At 34.6% G+C, this 21762-nt stretch overlaps 1 pseudogene; it reads right to left on the minus strand.

Annotated features, from left to right (window-relative positions):
* LOC125583865 overlaps nt 1–20260 on the minus strand; it is a 29219-nt pseudogene extending 8959 nt beyond the window's left edge.
* Between the last annotated feature and the right edge of the window lie 1502 nt (nt 20261–21762).

Genomic DNA, 21762 nt, shown 5'->3' on the forward strand with positions numbered 1-21762 from the left:
GAATTTAGATAGGGTATAGAATTTTTTAATCTGGAATGGGTGTCCTTGTTGAGGAACTTGCGACGACAAAATCCCATTCCAGGCGAGTCATCATCCCACACACATGCCGAGGCGGATGTAGAGAGGACGAGTGATGAATTCTACCGGGCGATGAACGACTTTTAGTTCTTTTTTTTCGGTTCTTGTATTATAAATTCAAAACTTATTTATATATAAAATATTTTGGTATTGATTTTTTTTAGAATTTTAATTTTCTTAATAAATTAAATAATTTTAATTATTTTTATATTATATTTTTATATTCTGTCAAATAAAACGAAGCAAATTCGTAGCTAATTTACGATTTCTTTATGTGGAAACTTAACGAGTATTTTACGAGGAAAACCTTACGAGGAAATGACGAGGAATAATAAACGAGTACTTTACGAGGAAATGCTTTCAAGTTATTTACGTGTTCTTTACGAGGAAATACTTTCGAGATGTTTACGTGTATTTTACGAGGGGCACCTTTCGAGGTATTTACGTGAAGAGACGTCCTTACGTAGAATATTTACGTGGTTTTTACGACGAAATATTGTTCTTCGTCTTTACGACGAAATCATTTCCTCGCTAAGTTACGACGAATTGGCGAGGAAATATGCGTTACGACGAACGTTTAACAATGAAACGTGTTTCTTCGCTAATTCCTCGTAAACCCGATTTTACGAGGAATTAGCGAGGAAAAACGCCGTCGTTAAATTTGTGTTTTCTTGTAGTGTAAAAACAATTCTGAGCCGTTAGATTAACATTTACGAACGGACAAGATTTGGATCCATGCCTTAAAAAATTCAACCAATAGGAAGAGACGGCGAGGATAGATAGATGATTGATTCTGGGCCTTTGTTCTTATATCAAACAATGGCTCCAAAAAAAACAAGACAAATTATCTTTCTACTTATTTATAATTATTATAGAAATTATCTAAAATTTGTAAAAATTTAATATCATAATTTAAAATTATAAATCTAAATTCAGACATCAATTTCTGAAGATATAAACCCCTAAACACTTAAACTACACCAATATACCCTAAACCCTAGAAGTAGACACTAAATGGTAACCCTTTCACAACAAAGATAATGTGGAAAGGGAACTACATCATGTGTTTTGTGATCAAAATATAATTTTGTCTTAGTGTGTTATATTTTCTTTAAAAAGACCTTAACACTATAATTACACTAAACCCTAAAACGAATCCCTAAAACTAATCACTAACAGTAACGTACGAATCCTTAACCCTATCCTTACCCTAAACTCTAAAATGAGTGATTTGTTATCTGAAACTACATATATGGACATTTAATTTATTGGGCCTTTGTGAATTTGAAATGATAAAATGGAACACAAATAACATATGTCTTAATTTAACCAAACCATCCAAACCATACAAAGATCCAAACCGTACATAAAAAACAGAGAAACACCAAGTCATTGAAATACACAACCATGTTCTGAAACAGACAAACACCAAGTCATTTATGTCTTAGAAGAACTTAATTGCCTGGTTCCTTTTGTTCTGTTGTCAAACCTGAAAAGAAAGACATATAACCTTAGTTTGACATTTTCACACTTATGCAAGACAGCAGGCTGAGGAAGAAGAAAAAAATAAACAAAAGTCTCACCGTTATAATTTTATCCTCTGGCCAAGCAAGACAGCTTCCAAGTGAATCTTCCATAAACTCGATCTCAGATGTTGTCCTCCACACAGCTGCATCTTTCACCTTCACAACATCCATAAAGACTCTACATGCACCAAGGCCCAAAGGTTGAAAGTGGACAAGATGGTCAGGATTATTCGAAGACCAACGTCCTTCAGCGATGATCACCTTGTTTCCAGACAGATCCAGCAACTTGATTTTTTGATTTGGCTGGAATTTGTTACGCTGCAATCACAGAAAGCAAAAACCAAACCAAAATTCAAGCATCATCCCAGAACGACTCAAATAGTTCAACAACAGAAAGTACCTCTGATCTGCGAAGAGGTGATGCTGGAGTAAATGGTTTCTTAGGAGCTGGTGGAGTGAATGGAGACTTCTGATTCTTAGAAGATGAACTCACTGCTTTAGAATTTGATTGTTGTCGAGGAGGAGAATCTGTTGTATTTGACTCAAACACAACGAAACTTGCAGGCCATGCGACGTAACAGTTCAGAAAATCCTCCATATTTGTCATCCCTACAGTAGGCGTCCATATGAATTCCGTTGGGTTTAATACCTCATCCAAATACAGTTTTATTGCATTAGGACCAAGAGGAAGTCCATTGACCAATGATTTTGGTTCTTTAGTCTGCCATCGGTCTACAACAACCACTTCCTTATTCTGTATATAGTCCATGAGTTTGCATTTGTTAACTGAACTTGTGAAATGGCTCTGCCAAACACAACAAAGACAACGAATAAAAAAGACTCAGAATCATACTCATGTATAGAGGAAAATGAAACTTAGCTACAGAGGAAGAAGAAACTTAACATTAGGAGCATTGTCCTCTGGAATGAGACCTGCTGTTGCAACAATACAGTGATCATAATGCCATGCAATCATTTCGCCCACTGCATCCTCCATAGTAAACATATTATGTGCAGGTCGCCATAAAATGGTGTCTGGTTTTATTGCAAATTTCAACTAAAACCTTCACAGCGTGAGGTCCTAAAGGAATCCCATTAACTACGTCATCAGCATCAGATGAAACAACCCGTCCCTCAGCAACTTTCTCATCGACAGAAGCCCAGTCAAGCAGATAACACTTGGGAAGTGATCTGGTATTATTTACACTCTACATGAAGTACAAGTAATGTCAAACCAATTCATATATACAATTCTAGAGAGAGTAAGCCAGATTAAGTAAATTCATACCTTATTATTGGAGTTTTCACTGACATCAGTTGCAGGTCCCTGATTATTCATTCGGCGAAGGGTCTTCTGTAAATCATTAACCTGTTCCTGCAGAGACACCTGTTTTTGTTCCATTGCAGCGATATAGTTGTCCTTAACCTGTAAAAAATTCAATTTGGTCATGCTAATGCCTCTGCCCATCGCTCGCAACCATACAGGTTGATAAGGTCCCAATATCTGAGATAGCATTTCGTGCTTTGGATTCGTTGTAGTTGAATCTGCATGACCCTCAAGTTCTATCTCTGTTGCCTTTCTCTGGAAACACATTACAATTTTAATAATCACCAAGCAGCTAGCAGCCAATCCAACTTCATAAAATCAATATGAAAGATAAAAAAAAAACTTACAATCTTTTCAGCTGCATTCACATTGACAGGAGTACCATCCTTCTTTGTTCGTGATTTCACCCAAAACTCTTAGCCTCGACACTTTTGATGGATCTTCGCTAGCCTTTACCAAATCCTCTCTCAGCCTCACCATTCCTTTACGACCGCAGGTGTGAGGAATCTGCTTCTGTCTTCTTTCTTTGTAAGAGTCACTGACAACCTTAAAGGCGCAACTGGTCTTCTCTCTGACAAATTTACGCCATTCAGTTGTAGTTACATTGTTCGGTCGCAGGCTCATCCTAGCTTTAATGGTTGGAGCTTGCCTAACAGATGTTACCAGCCGTGATTTAGATGCTCTCCACAAACATCCCTTCTGCTTAAACACAGCAGCCTTTTTTAAAGTCTTCATCCAAGTCGAACCTCATCTGTAGTCAGAAATTAGACACATTCAAATACAAGTAAAATTTATAGTAAATGTAAAATTTTATTAAAATTACCTCAATATATTTCCAGAGCACAATCTTGATTTCTTCACTGACTTTTCTCCAGTTATCAATGATCAGCGGAACATGTTCACGTACTAAGGGACCCAAGTAGGAGGATAACAATACTGAACCTGGACCATAAGGATCCCCCAGATATGTGAAGTCCACATGTTGCCACTCAGTTGGATCCTTGGCAATGTGTTTCATCTTCGTAGGTCCTCGAAGTCTTTTACGCTGTGATGCAGTAGCTGTGTCAGTCTGAGTCTGCACTTCATCAGCTCCAGCAGGAGCTTCGGCTTCTTCCTCCATTTCATTATGTTTTTCTTCCTCCATGTCGTTTTGTGCTTCTTCCTCCATTTGATTATGTTCTCCCTCATCCATTTCATTCAGTTCTTCTGCCTCTATTTCGCTTTGTCCTTCCTCCACTTGATTCTGTTCTTCTTCCACCATTTCATCTGAGACTTCTCTGTTCGTTACATCTTCGAGAAATTGCTCTTCTGCAACCTCCATTTCTACATCTGTCTGCTTCTTCTTCGGTGTCCTTGGCTTCTTCACACGCTTGTTCTTCCGATTCCCCATTTAAGTTCACCTGATACATAAAAGAGTTGTCAAGTCTCAAAGCAACTCAGAAGTAAGAAACCAAAAACAAACAACACTAAGAAAACACACTCAAAGCAACTCAGAAGTAGATAATTTCATTTGAAAAAACAAATTTTAACAAAAAACAGCTTCACAGATTCCTGCCCATAATCTTATATCCCAACTTCTCCAATATAAACAAAAAACCTGCTTCACAGATTCCTGCCCATAATCTTATATCCCAACTTCTCCAATATAAACAAAAAATCAGAGTGCTTTTCAAACATAATTTCCTTCACAGTCAGCCCGGGCATTTCTAGATTCATCAACCAAGTCATCAGCATCCATGGCTACTACTGCTGGCATTGGACCAACATCTGCATGTCCATCGTCGGCATCTTCTTCACAGTATCTTCTTGTAGGACCTCTCATAGCTACATACCAACTAGATGACTCATCTACTCTGGAATAAAAGACGTGCTTTGCTTGTGAGGCGAGGATGTATGGATCTCTAGCAAAAGCCATTTGACTTTGGTTGAGGTTGACTAGTGTAAAGCCATCTTCTACATTGACTCCGTCACCTATATTTGCCCATAGACAGCGAAAAACAGGAATGTAGAATGTATTGTAATCGATCAGCAGAATCTCCACCACTCTGCCATAGTATGTTACCAAATCAACCATTTGCGAAGTGTCTTTTGCACTAGATCTACACATAGCTGTTGCCTCATATAGAACACCACTGTTCTGGCTTTGCCTGTCAACTGAAATCGTGTGAAACCGCATACCATTAATTATGTAACCAGTGTACGATCTAGAGGTAACACGAGGATTGTAGGCCAACCACTTCAGTGTGTCTTCATGATTCTCTGAGCTAATAGGTATCTATAAGAAAATATGTTAAGTGTCAATAGATATCTATAACCAAAAACTAGGAAACTAAACTCTTGCTCAGATTATGACACTTACATGCTCTTTTAACCAAGACGCAAATTTCTGTGAATGGATTCTCCATAATGTTGTTGCATCACGTCTACATCTTTCATTAGTGTCCTGTAGGTGTTGTAGGTGCATGCTTGAAATGGATTAAAACAAAGTATTAGCAACTTTATAAACTAACATTCGACAGTAACTAAAAAACAACAAGTAACTTTCAAAGACTTACTCCACATAAGGTTCGACGATTGCCATATTCTAAATCACAGCAAGATGTACAATGTTCATATCCTTCTCAGAAAGAGCACAACAAGTGCCTGCGGATATTGGACGACCTTCAAGAATAGAGCTGCTCTCGAACTCAGTATTTCTATCAGGTTTCTCCTCATAACCTGTTGTTTTTTTCAAGAACTGACTGCAGAACCTCACGCATTCCTCTGCGAGATAGGCTTCAGCAATACAACCCTCTGGTCTTGCAAGGTTTCTTACAAAATCTTTCAGCACTTTCATGTACCTCTCAAATGGGTACATCCAACGGAAATGGACTGGTCCACATAACCGAGCTTCCCTGCCTAGATGAACTACCAAATGCACCATTATATCGAAGACACTTGGAGGAAAAAACCTCTCAAACATGCAGAGTGTTTCGACGATTTAAGTTTCCATTACTGAAATTTTCTCTATATCAATTACCCGCTGACAAAGATGATGGAAGAAAGCACACAGGCGTCCAATAGCTATCCTAACACCTTTAGGTAATAACCCTGTAAGAAAAAGAATTGGAGAATAAAGTCAGGACATCTAAATCTTGACTGATACAAAGTTTAAAGACTCAGTTGATACCTCTAATAGCAACCGAGAGAAGCTGTTGCATCAAGACATGGTTATCATGTGATTTCAATCCTGATATCTTAGATTCTTCTATCTTCACACACCTTGATATATTTGAGCAATAACCATCCGGACCTCTGAAGTCTGATAGCCGCTTGCAGAATCCTTTCTTCTCTTTACTAGACAAAGACCAAGGTGCTGGAGGAAGGTATGTTCTTTTCCCACGGGGTTGAGGATGTAAATCCTTCCTAATGCCAAGCAGTTCCAGATCTTTTCTAGCGTTAAGACCATCTTTTGATTTTACACAATGCAACAATGTAGCTATAAGGCTTGCAGCAACATTTCTTTCCACATGCATAACGTCTAAGTTGTGTCTAACCGGTAGATCCTAAACAAAACAAACACAGATAAGAGTGTCAAAGAAAGGTGGTGACTGCACAATTCAGAAAAACTGATATATCTTAAGATTAGAAACATACCTCCCAATAAGGCAACTTGAAAAAGATTGATCTTTTCTTCCATCTAGATAGCTCTTCCTCATCAACTGCTTCTTTCTCTTCCTCTGAATCACTGGATTCATCATCCGTATTGGAGTCTGATCCAACCGACTCATTAATCTTCCTCTTCCTTCCAGTTACTTTCACATTTCCAAAATCATTCTTGTAATTCCTGAGTATTTGGCTTATGTTATGACCACTCAGAATCCTGCCCATTTTCCCATGCCCAGCTTTCCCATCAAACCATGCTTTCTTTCCTCGATAAGGATGTGTGGGAGGTAGACCTTTCCAATGGGACATATAAACATGCTTCCTGCAGTTACTCAACCACATACTGTCTGTGTTTTTTCCACACACAGGACCACCCAGTTTGCCCTTTACTTTGCAGCCTGCAAGATTACCATATGGCGGAAAATCCTGAATGGTCCAGAGAAGCATTGCTCTTAATGTGAAAGTGCTGTGGCTGAATGCATCATACATTAACTCTCCTTCCTCCCAAAGGTGGCTTTCATCCTCTATAAGCGGTTCTAAGTACACATCAATATTATTTCCAGGTTGGGTTGGACCATGAATCAGCAACGACAACATGATGTTCTCCTCCTTCATACACTTTTCAGGAGACATGTTGTAATTGACAAGCAAAACAAGCCAACAACTGTAGTTCACATTCTTCATGTTAAAAGGATTGAACCCACCAGTGGGCAGCCCAAGCCGAAGATTCCTTTCTTCAGCGGTAAATGAAGGGTATCTGTCATTCATTTGATCCCAAGTAACATAATCCACCGGATGTCTGCTTTTTCCATCAGTGCTCTTATTACTAAAATGCCACCTTAAGTCCTTTGCCATGTCCTATGACCTGAACATCCTCTTCAGCCGTGGGATTATCGGAAAATACCTAAGAACTTTCTGTGGAATACCTTTCTTCACATCACCTGTGCGCATGTTAATCTTCCATCTTGAAGCGTTGCATTTCGGACATTTGTCTAGCTTCTGAAACTCCTTTCTGAATAGACAACAGTCGTTCACACAGGCGTGTATCTTCTCATAACCCATATCAAAAGATCTCAAAAACCTCTTTACTTCGTACAAGGACGTGTGCAAGACATTATCCTCGGGTAGCATATGTGGCAAAGTCTCAAGCAAAAGATCGAAGCTTCTATCAGACCAACCACTCTGTGTCTTTATCCTAAAAAGTGAAACAATCGCAGAGAGCTTGCTGTGGTTAGCACAACTTGGATACAGAGGTGTTTATGCATCGGCTAGCTTAGAAAGGAACTCATCTTCTTCCTTATCTTCACTTTCAGCAACCTCACTTAAGTCACCATGCCTAAGAAACTCTTCATCAACAAACGCAGCAGCCTGGTATAACCCTAAAATCTCTTTCCTCTTCTCACTTGCATTGCTTCTACTGTCAGTCCCTGATATTACTTCTCCATGGTGATACCAATCCTCCCTCATCTTGTAACTCAAATCCATTCCCCTAGTTACTAGATGATCCACAATAACACTGGCTGAGTGATGATCTATGTTGCGACAGTCAATACATGGGCAAATGATCATCTCAGACTCTGGCAAATCTGCACCAACACACCTCACAAATTCCCACGCACCTCTCTCATAACCAGGATCAGCTCTTCGGTTTAGATACATGAAAGCATAATTTAAACTCTCTTAATCACACAAAAAATCATTACCTACAATATATATTATTTTTCCTTACCTATTTAGATGAACCCATGACTTTCTGACCATTTTATGTTCTAAGTTTCTAACCGATAAACCAACAAAATACAACAAAGATCAAACACCAAACAAACACATTGTCATTCACATAAGCAGCAATAAACAATCAACTATTCAATCGTCAATCAGTCAGATACTAAAACTCAAGACAGTAAAAAACACCAACAAGTTACAACTTCTATTTGGCTGAAAAAGAATCACCTCAATAAGATCCTTTGGATTTCAACTCGACTTCACTCCAGAAAGGAACAATCAAAAGCTCAAACCTGCAAAGCAAAAAAGAACAGACAAGAACCACAAATCAAATCGTGTTCGCCCCCAAAAGAATCTAACTTATCTCCTCACGATATCAAATACGAAACAGATCTGATTAGCTCTAACCTGACTTGTCTCCTCCTAATCTTTGTGTGCTCAAATACTAAGGTACTTCAGTTAAATCGAAATTGTAAAAACTGAAACAAATCAAAAGGAATTCATCACAAAAATCAGATAAATCTAAAAAATCAATCTAGGGTTCATACAGACAAAATCGAAACTAGGTTTCACCTGGAATCTGACCGCCGGCGACAACATGACCAATCTTTGCTTGTGTCGACCATCGATGGTTTCGTTTTTTTAACCAGACCGTCGATGGTTTCTATGTGAAGGAGAGACAGAAAAGGTAAAAAAATTTACCTAAGTCTTTTGCACAGACAACACTTTACGGCTATTACTGTATTTTTTATTCATTTTTTCCCGGGTTAATGAAATTTATCTCTAGCGAGGAAGTTACGCTACGCAAAAGGTGGGTATCGGATTTAACCACTTTTGGTAGCAGTTCATGAATTCGTGCTACCGTGAACTGCTACCAATACCCTTATTTCTTGTAGTGTAGCTGTTATTTTAGTATCATATTTTGACTGATATGAATTAATAATTTAAACAAAAGAATAATATATTTAATTTAGTATAAATTTTTTGAACATAAATATTTAAAATGGATAAAACTTAAACTTAAACAAAGAGTAAATATGTGCTTTCATAATATCAAGAACATGTTTATTATTTTGTATTTGGTATCATCTCTCATATTTAGTCTAATTTGGATATAAACCTAAACCTTTCAAAATAAAAGAATATCACTATTAACTTGTATGTATACTTCTTTTTGAAGTTTTGTAGTTCGAAAATATCACTTTGATTTATTAATTTAATCCCATATATATTGTGTAACATTTCAATATTTACTATAAAAAAAGCTCAGTGTATCTCTCACAAAAATTATTTTGTTATCATTTGTCAATGCCACACTCCCTCTTGCTCTATTTCCGCAACCTCTTATCTTCCATATTTTTGTCGTGGAAAGTTTGATTATTTATATTATATCAGTTTGCACATTTCATTATATCTTCCATATTTCATTGTAACTTGTAATATGGAAAATATGCAAACTGATATAATGTAAATAATTAAAGTTTTTATCTAAAGAAATCAATATCTAAATATTTATTTTTGTAACTTGATATATATACAACTATTTTAGATAGAATAGACAAACTTGAAATAATTTAGAACTGCTGTAAAGTTGTTCCTTAATTCATAGCTTCGATGCATCCACCTTCTCAATGCTTCATCCGCATTCTCAATGGGGCCACCCATATACTCTACAACTATATATGCAGTTTCTGAGTCAAATCACTTACACCTAACCACAAACAAAGTCTGGACATTCCAAAGACAAAATAAATGCTCTACTCTTCAATCTTTCAATTCAGGATCAATTAACCGGTTCACCAAAAATTCAAAATCACCTTGTAATCTACATTTTCTGAAACAGAGATCGCTTGAAGATCCCATACACATCAAAAACCATACACATTGTATCCTCCCTTGTGAAATAAAGTTAGATGTAATCACATACACATAGCAAAAACCATCTTTCACTTTCTGGTTCAAGTCTGTGTCGGTGGCCGAAGCCTTAACCTTAAGGCTAATCCGCTTAGTAGCATCAAGCTGAGCTGCATCTGCATTCTCTGTCGGATCAGGATCAGACAAGCTGATTGCCATAGCTAAATGGGCTTGATACTTTCTCCTCAGTCAAATTGAAATAAACACCATCCACAGCCACCGCAAGATCACGTTCTAGACGTTGCCGAAACCTAACAAAGAGACAGATAAAGTAAGAAATGGGCTCGAGCTAGAGCTACTGAATAGGGGCAGGATCGATCATCGTTCTAGGCGACTCGTCTAACCTGTGATGGTCTCCGAATCCGCAGCCAACGCCACTACTTCCTCTGATGTGGAGTTTCCAAAGGATTCTTCATCTTCGGCATCGTTCTTCAACGGCGAACTGATCTCTCTCTCTCTCTCTCTCTCTCTCTCTCTCTCTCTCTCTCTCTCTCTCTCTCTCTCTCTCTCTCTCTCTCTCTCTCTCTCTCTCTCTCCTCTCCCTCCCTCCCTCCCTCTCCCTCCCTCCCTCCCTCTCTCTCTCTCTCTCTCTCGTTTATTCTCCAATTCATCATGGGCAAATCAAGGAAGAAGAAAATGTTAAACACCACATGATGACATGGAAAAACGAAATGTTCTTATTGGTGCTACAACTTTTTTCATTTATTGACATGTCACCTCCTTAGACTTCTAAAAAGCTGAGGTGTCAAATACTGGAAAGAACCTTGTGCTATTATTGTGTTGATTCATATACCGTTTTGTAAAAGATGACATTTTAGAAGATTTTTTGTTTAAAATTAGAAGATGTTTTAAATGTAAACTTTATTAACAGACTATTTATATTATGCAATTTATTTTTTTATTGGTTGAATTATGGTAAGATAATTAATGAAGTTTTGTTTAGAAAAACAAAATTAAATCATTTAAAAAAAATGTAAAAGAAGGAGAATGACTTTGTTTTACCAAGAAAAGGGTTTTCAAACTGGTTCTGTCAAGCTCGAATGGTGTCGTCTTATCTCTCTAGTTTATTCTCCAATTCATCATGGGCAAATCAAGGAAGAAGAAAATGTAAAACACCACACGATGACATGGAAAAACAAAATGTTCTTATTGGTGCTACAACTTTTTTCATTTATCGACATGTCACCTCCTCAGACTTCTAAAAAGCTGAGGTGTCAAATACTGGAAATAACCTTGTGCTATTATTGTGTTGATTCATATACCGTTTTGTAAAAGATGACATTTTAGAAGATTTTTTGTTTAAAATTAGAAGATGTTTTAAATGTAAACTTTATTAACAAACTATTTATATTATGCAATTTATTTTTTTATTGGTTGAATTATGGTAAGATAATTAATGAAGTTTTGTTTAGAAAAACAAAATTAAATCATTTAAAGAAATGTAAAAGAAGGAGAATGAGTTTGTTTTACCAAGAGAAGGGTTTTCAAACTGGTTCTGTCAAGCTCGAATGGTGTCGTCTTATCCCTTTGACTTGATGACAATATATATCAACAAAATATAACTGGTCTTCATCTGCATCTACATGCTCTTGCACCACTTTTTCCAGAAAGCTATCAATCTCGTTCTTAAGTTTGTCAACTTTTCTATCAAAACCTCGTACCTTAGTTACCCATGCCAAGCTAGGAATGTATTCGCCGATAGGGAAAGCACCCAAGATCTCCATGTATCTTCTCACTAGGTTATTGGAATAATCTTTACGTTCGTCGCTGCTATATTTCTTTCCCAATACAATTCGAGCTATCACATCATTTGTAAGTCATTAGGAGTTTGCTTAGATTTACCCGTGATAAGGATGAACTCGCTTTCTCAAGCTTATCCATCATCACATTGATCTCCTCTTTTCTTATATTCTCAAAGGACCGAACCGTTTTGCTGCTAAGGAGATTCTGGACGCAGATACTCTGCATGCATCCCAAAACATTTGAAGATAAATGGTCTACGTGAACAGATCTACTCAGTATGATTTCAAGTCAGAAGTCCATTAGTCCTCATGTATATTAGCATAAATAAGGTGAAATAAATATAATTAACAAAAGTACAAGATTAGTCCGAGATTAACGAGGAAAAAAATATTATCTCAAATAGGACATTAGAAACACATTGAAAATGACTATGAATGTGACAAAAGGGTACCTAAACTAGGTCCAGTCCTTGGTACGTGCCACAAGTGTACTTGCACTCGGTCCAAGAAAATTTGCAAGTTTTTGGTTATATTTTAGGATATTTTTTTCCAGAACTTTGGGTCTTTTTTTTTGTGTACAAAATTCTTCATCTTACAATACTAAAAGGAGAATATGAAACCCTCTGAGCTATGCCACGTCATTAAAAATAATCAATGAATAAGAAAACTTTTAATGGCCACGTAAGACTATTGTTTACTCGACACAAACTTTTCACGGGCCAATTATGTGGGCTGATAATATTGAGAACTGGTCCATTTTTAAAAGTAAAACCTTTCTTCTCGCCGGTGACTTACTACCATCGTCTCATGGCCTGCCTCCAACTCCTGGCAGTTACTATCGATTCTGATGCTCCTCAAAGAGCCATAAAGCTTATCACTTTACTACAGAAATCCAATCGGCTAAATTTATTTCAATCTCATCATCTCCCCCCATAAAATAAATTGATGAATGTGAACACAAAGGCCAAAATATTGGTGAATGTGAAAGTTTGATAAAGAAGATTAGTTAATTAGTTACATCGTATAGTTGTTGGCCTTCTTTTTTTGATATGCATTAGTTGGTGGAACTCTTTCGTGGAAGGTCTTATGGCTTTGGGGAAGATACTGGCATTGGTGAGTCTTTCCCTGCACAACATGATTAGCGGATCCAAGAACAATCGTGTCTTCAACAATCTTTGTGAGCAATTATGTATTTCTGAATCCTTCACATATTTGACATGCTTGTGTTTTGGTTTAGACTTATTGTTTTTCATGAGCCATTCATATAAGCTTTTCACTGGGTTTGTATGTGATTGGATTCAGGCATTGTTGGGGTTTGGAACTGGTCTAGCAGCGATGATGTGTTCTTGGCTATGTTATATTTTTCTTACTGTTGTAAACGGAATTTGACATCTATTGGTGTTTGATCTTGACAGAAAAATCGAGAAAATGTAGAAATTCAGTTTGCAAAGTACATATATCCTGCTTTTTGATCAGGTAAGTGTTCTCATCTTAAAAAAAATAATCCGATTCCAACAGTTGGGGTTTTTGATTGAGTTTGTGATTCATAGATTGCTAATGCAACAAAAGTGAGTGAGAAGTAAAAAAAGCAGGTAAAAGAACTGGGCCAATGAGAAAATGTGTCTTCATATCATCTCTCTTAGCATGTGCTTTTTAGGACAATTCGTTTAACGATCTTGATCACTCTATTATCACTGAAGAAAGCTAAAGCGATTGAAAAACTATGCATCTAAAGGTAAAATAAAATCACAATTTTATATGTTTAATTATATTTATATATATAACAATAATCTGGATTGTAAAATTGATTTAGGGCTCAGTATGTATTCAAATATATTTTCACTGATATTCCCTACTGCAGATGAAGATGTCATCCAATTTGGTATCTCCTGCAGTATCTTCAAAAGAAATGACGGCAGCGGAGACTTCCCTCCCAAAACCTCAAACTTTGCTTTTGTGGCAAGTTCCTCAACTATCATGACTAGCTTGGTATAACATTTGCATGTAAGCCTTTTATACAATAATGATATGGTCATGGAACATCCTCACATGAACCCTTGACGGTTCGGTTTAGTAACGAGTTAAAAGACCAAATAATATATCAATCTCATGTGAATGCCAATTTCTTTTCTCGCAAATGCACTTAAAAATGTGAAAGTGAATCTTAGTTGATGTCTCAAGCATATATAATCAAGCTGCCATGACCGTCAAAAATTATAGTCTATATCCTTATTAATACACATATATTTTGTCAGCCATCTGGGTGATGCGATCATGCAAATAGTCACAATTATCATATTTCAAAACCATGAAAGAAAAAAACAGTCTAAAAGAGAGAGCACACCAACACAGCTTGCATAATTGGAGAGGATGGATACCACAAGAATAAATGAAGATCCACTAAGAGACTACCATGTCTACTCTGTTTTTTTTTTTTCATGCAATTTTAATCAAGACCAGTTAAGATAAACATAGTTTTCAACTTGAAGAGTGGCAGAGAGGTTGAGACATATTTTTCATTACGAGAAGATGAAAGCATATATCGACCGAGCTATTCACACTAACAAGATTTTGTTTTAAAGATTTTTTTTAGAACAAATTTTGTTTTTTAAAATAATATTGGCTTTATAATGCTTTTGAATACTCATTGCATAATTATATGCACCTGCAAGGCATCGCCAGTCCTATATTATACTCTAAATTTTATGTAGTGTTTCCAAATCTACAGAGTGATGGTCCGGTTTATAGATTTAAAGACTAATTTTTGGGTGGTGTTTAAAAAAAAATTGGATCAGTTTGGTTTGTGTTTTATTTTTATTTATAATGTGTTTCCATAAGCTAGTTTCGAGAAAAATAGCATTTTTGTTGTTTGATATTTTTATTCAGTTTATTCTTTATCATAAAATAGTTTGGTTTTGTAAAAATAACCGATTTAAATCATCTAATTTAATCAGAAACCATGTAAAGCAATTTCATTTTTCTTAATTCCGTTGATATTTGATCGAAAAAAATTTCTTAACCTTTAGCTAAAAAATTTAGTTTTTAGTCTCCTTGATAAAAGGATTTTGGTTAGTGTATCAAATCAATATTGTATAGCCGTAAATTAATTATACAAATGGAATTATTTATCATTTGAAATAAACAATGCAAAAAGCATGTATATATGTCAGTTTGTATTTTTTTGTAGAGAGGACAAAAATTGAAAATGTAAAATCAATAATTCTAAATACATAAAAAAGTTTTAAATTAAATGTAAATTTAACAATTGTTTTATATGAAACAAAAGATTTTAGCTGAAACTTAAGAATATTGACTATTCATCACTTTCCGTTAATTTGAATAATAAATAAACAACAAAGAGTGAGGGGTTGATTGGTTGTTCAGTACTTTAGAAAATAAGTTGTGAATTGTTTTGCTTCGGCTTTAATTGTTTTGCTATATATTTATTTTCAAAGCACTAAATAAAATCTTTAGAAAAGTTGATTTTGAAAACTAATATATTTTTTTTTTCGAAAAACTTTATACTGTATCTTTAATTTTAAAAGCTAAAATATCAATACTATTAAATTAGGATCATTGACCCATTGATATACGTTGTGTCCAACGATTTTGTTTTGGTGTATCAGGCACTGGATCCACCTATCAATATATATTCTATTCGTACATTTGTTCACTTTTTGATAATATACGAGATTTTATTTCCTCAGTAAGCGGAATCCACCCCACTACTCCGAATACATAGTGGCAGTTACAATATATATAAATGGATATACGTAACACATAGGTGTACGAGGTCGATAAGTTATATGCAGTTTGTACAAACCCAAATTTAATAAATGGGTATAAGAACGAGGTTTATAAATTATATGCAGTTTGTACAAACCCAAAGTAAATATACATGTTTTCAAATACACTGTTCGATCACATTATTATTTAGAGATAAATACATGTGATGTTTCAAAATATAAATACTGATGTTACATTTTTCATAAATAATATTCCATCACAAAAAAATAACGGGAACTTGGACAATGATAAATTTTACCCGCCCTTTGAAATTCCATCACACATTATATTTTTTTTATTAATGTAGTTACGATTATATTTATTAGTGGTGAAATGGATTATTAATGACATTAAATTTTTATAAGTGGACTTTGAATAGAAATTAATATTCATATAAACTCATTTAGCTTAACGAGTTTTAAATAGGTTATTCGATTAAAAATATTTATTAAATATGATTTAAATTAAAGTTAGTGAAGGCTATATTAACTCATTTACATATATATAAATATAATAGAAATATTAAAAAGTATAATTTTCAAACATTTTTCAAAAAAATTGTTCGGTTTCCGGTGCGGGCTGGGTTTGATATTAGTATTCAGATATAACACAATAAGATCCATTTGAGTATATAAACCAGGTCTAACAGAGTATGAGACTTTGATTTTTGGGTCGATTCCGAATCGTTTTTTTTGGTATAAATATTTTCGACTAATTTTGTTAGGCAACTATTAAGAAAATATAATATGTTACAAATTTTAGGAATAAAATTTTAAAATAATTTCTGAAATGCATATGACACAAGTGTATAATTATGCAATATGACATATTTAATATACTTACCAAATATTATATTAAATTAAATTAATATTAAACATAATATGATTACAAAATAACACAAATATAAAAATTAAATTTTTCAAAAAATTAAAACAAAAAATATATCCGCCCTTTAAAGGGTAGATCAGAATCTAGTGATTGTTTTAATTTTTTTTTTTTTTAGAAAAAGTGGATGTGTAAAACATTTACCACCATTACCAATCAACCCATGAGTTTATTCATTTCAAATTCGTTGGACAACATAATAAATTAATTTATGTATTATTACTTATATTTTTGGTAGATATATATATATGCTTTTATAAGAAATAAATAAGCTAAAATCAATTAAAAATTATAAAAAGAAATTTACCCGGGTATAGCCCGGACAAAGACCCTAGTTGTTCTAAAAAACTTAAATGAATTGCTGACAAAAAAAAACTAAAATGATTGCACAAGACCCACAAAGTAATTAACTAGTCGGATATTACTAAAATTAGTACTCCCTTATTTCAAAATAAGTGATATGAGGTTTTTTCATACCGGATTAAAGAATTAATAACCTTTTCATTTTAGTTATTTTTGCATAAAAATAAAATTAATTATAGATAACTCAATCAATTAAAAATTATGGTGTATAATACAAAAGTACACAAACAACAAATAACACTAAATTTTATATAAAATTTTGAAAAGATCATCTAATCTAAAACAGAACGAATATATAAAAACCATGACCAGCTTATAAATTGTCACTCATTAGTTATTTGAGTTGAAATCTATTGTGAATTCAGATGAATAACAATAAATAAGGAAAACAAACTTATGGATGAATTATCTTTTGTCCAGAATCTATTTTATTAAAACATAGCTACATTTTGGACCAAATCATAAGAGCTACTAAACTTAAATATATATCTAAGATTTTCATTAAAACTATTTTAATCATTACATGTACATTAAACCATTTAAATAGAATACAATTTCAGACATTAAATTATTTTACCGTTAAGTAATATTGTTTAATCATAGATATTCATTTTTATACAACAAAAATCTTAATAATTAAAAATAAATAACTAAAATTTGTAATATTTATTAAATTATTATATACAATTATTTTTACTATTTTATTTTTAATTTCAAAAATAAAAAATAAAATCTATAATATTTTAATATATTAATTAATTAATTAATTTATTTATTTATGCATATATATTGAATTATTATTTTAAAATATCATCATAATTTGACAAAAAAACCTTTAGATCTACATCCAAGAAACTGAGAAAAATATATTAAAAATTATTTAAAAAATTTAATATTTGATTATATAATAGATAAAAAATTAGTTCAAAATAAAATATTACAATATTTTGACAATAATGACATTTTACGGATTATTCAATCAAACATGTAAATATTTTATTTATAGAACATTAAAAGAATTTTAACTAATGGAAAATAGATAATAAAAAAGTTAAGTATCAAGAGTATGAAACAATACAAATTAAAATATACAAATATATACTGTTTCATAAATATAAAATAATATTTTAAATCAATATAATACATTAATCAATATATCACATAACTTAATATATCACATAACTTAATAAACCTTTATCAATATATCACATAGTTGTGTAGAAACCTTGTATTTTTATAGTTGTGTAGAAACCTTTATTAAGTTATGTGATATATTGATAAAGGTTTCTAAGCTTATATCACATAACTTAATAAAGGTTTCTACACAACCATAATAAATTTGCACATTTAAGTTTTCATAATGGTAGATTAACATATATGCTGAAAAATATCTAATTTATTAAATTTCAAATTTTAATTATAAATCAAATTTAAAAATAAAAGTTAAGTTATATATATGTAACATCAAACTTTATACAACATATCAAATAATTTAATATATACATTTTAATTTACATAAAATAGTAAAAACAAATTTCCGCACGGTCTATTAGTTTTGGGTAGGGCTGGGCAAATAAACCAAACCCGAAAATCCGAACCGAACCCGATCCGATGAAAATGAATCCGAACCGATCCGAATCCGACATAAATACCGAATGGATCTTGTTTTATGGTATTTCGGTTTATGGGTATTATCCGAACCGAACCCGAAATTAAATGGATATCCGATAGAACCCGAAACATTCAAAATGCCAAAAAAGAACTTGTACCAAACATGATTTCAATTCCTGATATGTAGCAAAAATACACTAAGATATTATTAAACATCTACAATAACTATCTACTACATGAAGGTTGATGGTTGAAAGTGGCGGTTGAGGCTTGAAATTTTTTAGATTTTGGTTTTATTTTCATTGAATAATTTTTTTCATTTCATGATAACTTAATTTTTCGTTTTATGATTTCATTTATTGGTTTTCTTTCTATCAATAACAACGTATACCTTTCGTTTGACTTTGAATGATCATGTTTGATGTTTTTTTCTTATTTCTGAATCGATTTTACTTATGTTTTGGTTACAAAATAGGTACAAATCAGTACTTTAAACCCGAAGAACCGATTTTACTTATGTTTTGGTTACAAAATAGGTATAAATCAAGTACTTTAAAACCGAAGAACCGGTTGGAACCCAAAACCCGAAAGTACACCGGGTTGTACCGGTTCTTTGAAGATTTACTAACCCCGATCCGAACCCGATAAAACCTGAACCGGTCCCGAACCGAATTTTTATATAATCCGAATGGGGCTGATTTTGATAAACCCGAAAAACCGAGACCCGATTGGACAAAACCGAAACCCGATTGGGACCCCGAATGCCCAGGCCTAGTTCTGGGTCTAGTTCACCCTTATTACAAAGTTTAAAGACCTCATACCAATTTGAATATGCGTATTTTGAGATATCACAAAAGAACCCTCGTGCTACTTTTCTAGTTGTTCCCTACAATATCATCGAGATCGTTTTTTATTATTGTTAACAGTAACGTATTACTATTGAGATCTAGCCATTTGGCCTGGACATTGGAACAACATGTAGACACCGAATTTAAAACAAACGACACAGAACACATTCCAAACTCCAAAGGTATATTAAGAGAAGATCACTAGATCAGACAAGGCAAGACAATTAAAAAAAAACTTAATCAACAAAACAAAATTATACCTTAACATGCCTCCAATATTCTCCGTAGGGGGAAAAGGCCAAATTTCTCCCACCATTAAGAAATCTATCGAAAACTTTTGTCATCGGTTGGCAAACTCATCGTGTGTTTTCATGACCTCATGAGCTGTGTCAGCAGAGGAGACGACGAGGATGGGGACACGGCCAAAGTGCAGCAGCATGAGTGGCCCATAGCGAAGGCTGAGGGAACCAAGGGAGCGATGAGGGTTTCGACTTAGCTGGTGGAGATTTCCGATCACCGGAAGTCGCCATGGAGATGGTGGTAGCTTAAAGGTTAGGGGTGATGACTCGTGTGAAGACTCTTTTTTAGGAAGAGAAAGGCCAAAAGGCTTGTTAAGCAGAGAGAGATCAATATTGTTGACATGAAGCAGAATTAAACAGCTAGACTTGAGAATTAAGCTACCAGACTTGAAAATACTTATAAGGTTTTATAAGGTTTTATAAAGGTTTTATAAGTCTTTATAAGAAACACCAGACTTGAGTTTAGAATCAGAAGACCAGACTTGAGAAGCAAAGAAGAAGAAAAAGAGAGAAGGAGACCGTTGAATATTTTAAACAATAAATATTTTATTGTATTGTGTACTGAGGCAACTTGCCTTTAAAACTTGTATCCAGATCCACAATTTGAATTCAAGGGAATAGAGTTTCTCCCAGATCTACTTTCTCTCTCTCTCTCTCTTCTTTAATGTTCTTCATCTACATCTCTTTATCCTCACATTCTTTCATGGTATCAGAGTAAGTAAGCTCCTGAGATTCATTCTTCTCTACTCTATTCTCTTTACTTCCGCAAATCTCTGATTTTCCCTTTCTATTTTTGGTAAAGTTCATCCTGATCTTGAGTTGTTCTTCATTCCCAGAAAAAATAAATGGAAAACTCATACACTGATGTCTTTAAATCCGTGTTTATTCCGGTTACCCTCAAGGGAACCAACTACTTACTGTGGTCTAGACTTGTCAAAACCGCTCTTGGAGGCAGAGGTCTTTGGGAGTATGTTGTTGACGGCAAAGACACCAAGAAGACCATCCTAGGAGAGGATGGTAAAGAAGTTGTTGTTGCAGCTGAAGGAGGTGGAAAGAGAAGTCAAAAGGATCTCATTCAGAATAGTCTTGAAACCTCTATCTTGGAAGCTTACTCCTACTGTGAAACTTCCAAGGAGCTGTGGGATACTCTCCAGAAGGTATATGGAAATATATCTAACATCAGTAGGGTATTTGAAGTCAAGAGGGCTATCAACACTCTCAGTCAAGAGGACACTGAATTTTCCAAGCATTTTGGGAAGTTCAGATCATTGTGGGCCGAGTTAGAGATGCTAAGACCGGCTAGTCTTGATCCGGATGTACTTAATGAGAGAAAGGAGCAAGACAAGGTCTTTGCTTTGTTGTTCACTCTCAACCCGGGTTATAGTGATCTAATCAAACACATTCTAAGAAGTGAGAAGCTTCCATCACTTGAGGAGCTTTGTGCTCAGATTCAAAAGGAGCAAGGCTCAGTGGGACTCTTTGGTGGCAAAGGAGACCTTATCATAGCTAACAAGGCTGAAGGAAATGAGCACAAACATGAGGGCATAGCTAACAAGGGGTATTACAAGCCAGAAGACAAGAAAGTGTGGGTGTGTGACCATTGCAAGAAAAAAGGTCACGGCAAAGACAAATGCTGGATCCTTCACCCACACCTCAAGCCTCAGAAGTTCAGGACACCTTACTCTGATGCAAGGGGGAATTTCTCTGGTGAAATGGGCGAGCCATCTACTCCTCGTCCCATGAACTCGGTTGCGGCTGGAGAAGGGAAGACCTTGGGATTCAGTGGCTGTTCTATCATGAGGACTACCCAAGATGAGACAATCAAGAGGTCTGACCTTGATGCTCTCATCAAAGCCCTCAAGGAGAACTCTGGTAACACACTTGGTTTATCTTTGAATGCCTCTTATAAACTGTCCAATGCTCTTGTTACAACCTTGAATGCATCTGATAGCTTTAAGCCAGTAGTTATAGATTCTGGAGCTTCTCACCACATGATTAGTGATGCTAGGTTAA

The sequence above is a fragment of the Brassica napus genome, chromosome C3, assembly GCF_020379485.1.
Source record: "Brassica napus cultivar Da-Ae chromosome C3, Da-Ae, whole genome shotgun sequence".
NCBI classification, from domain to species: Eukaryota; Viridiplantae; Streptophyta; class Magnoliopsida; order Brassicales; family Brassicaceae; genus Brassica; species Brassica napus.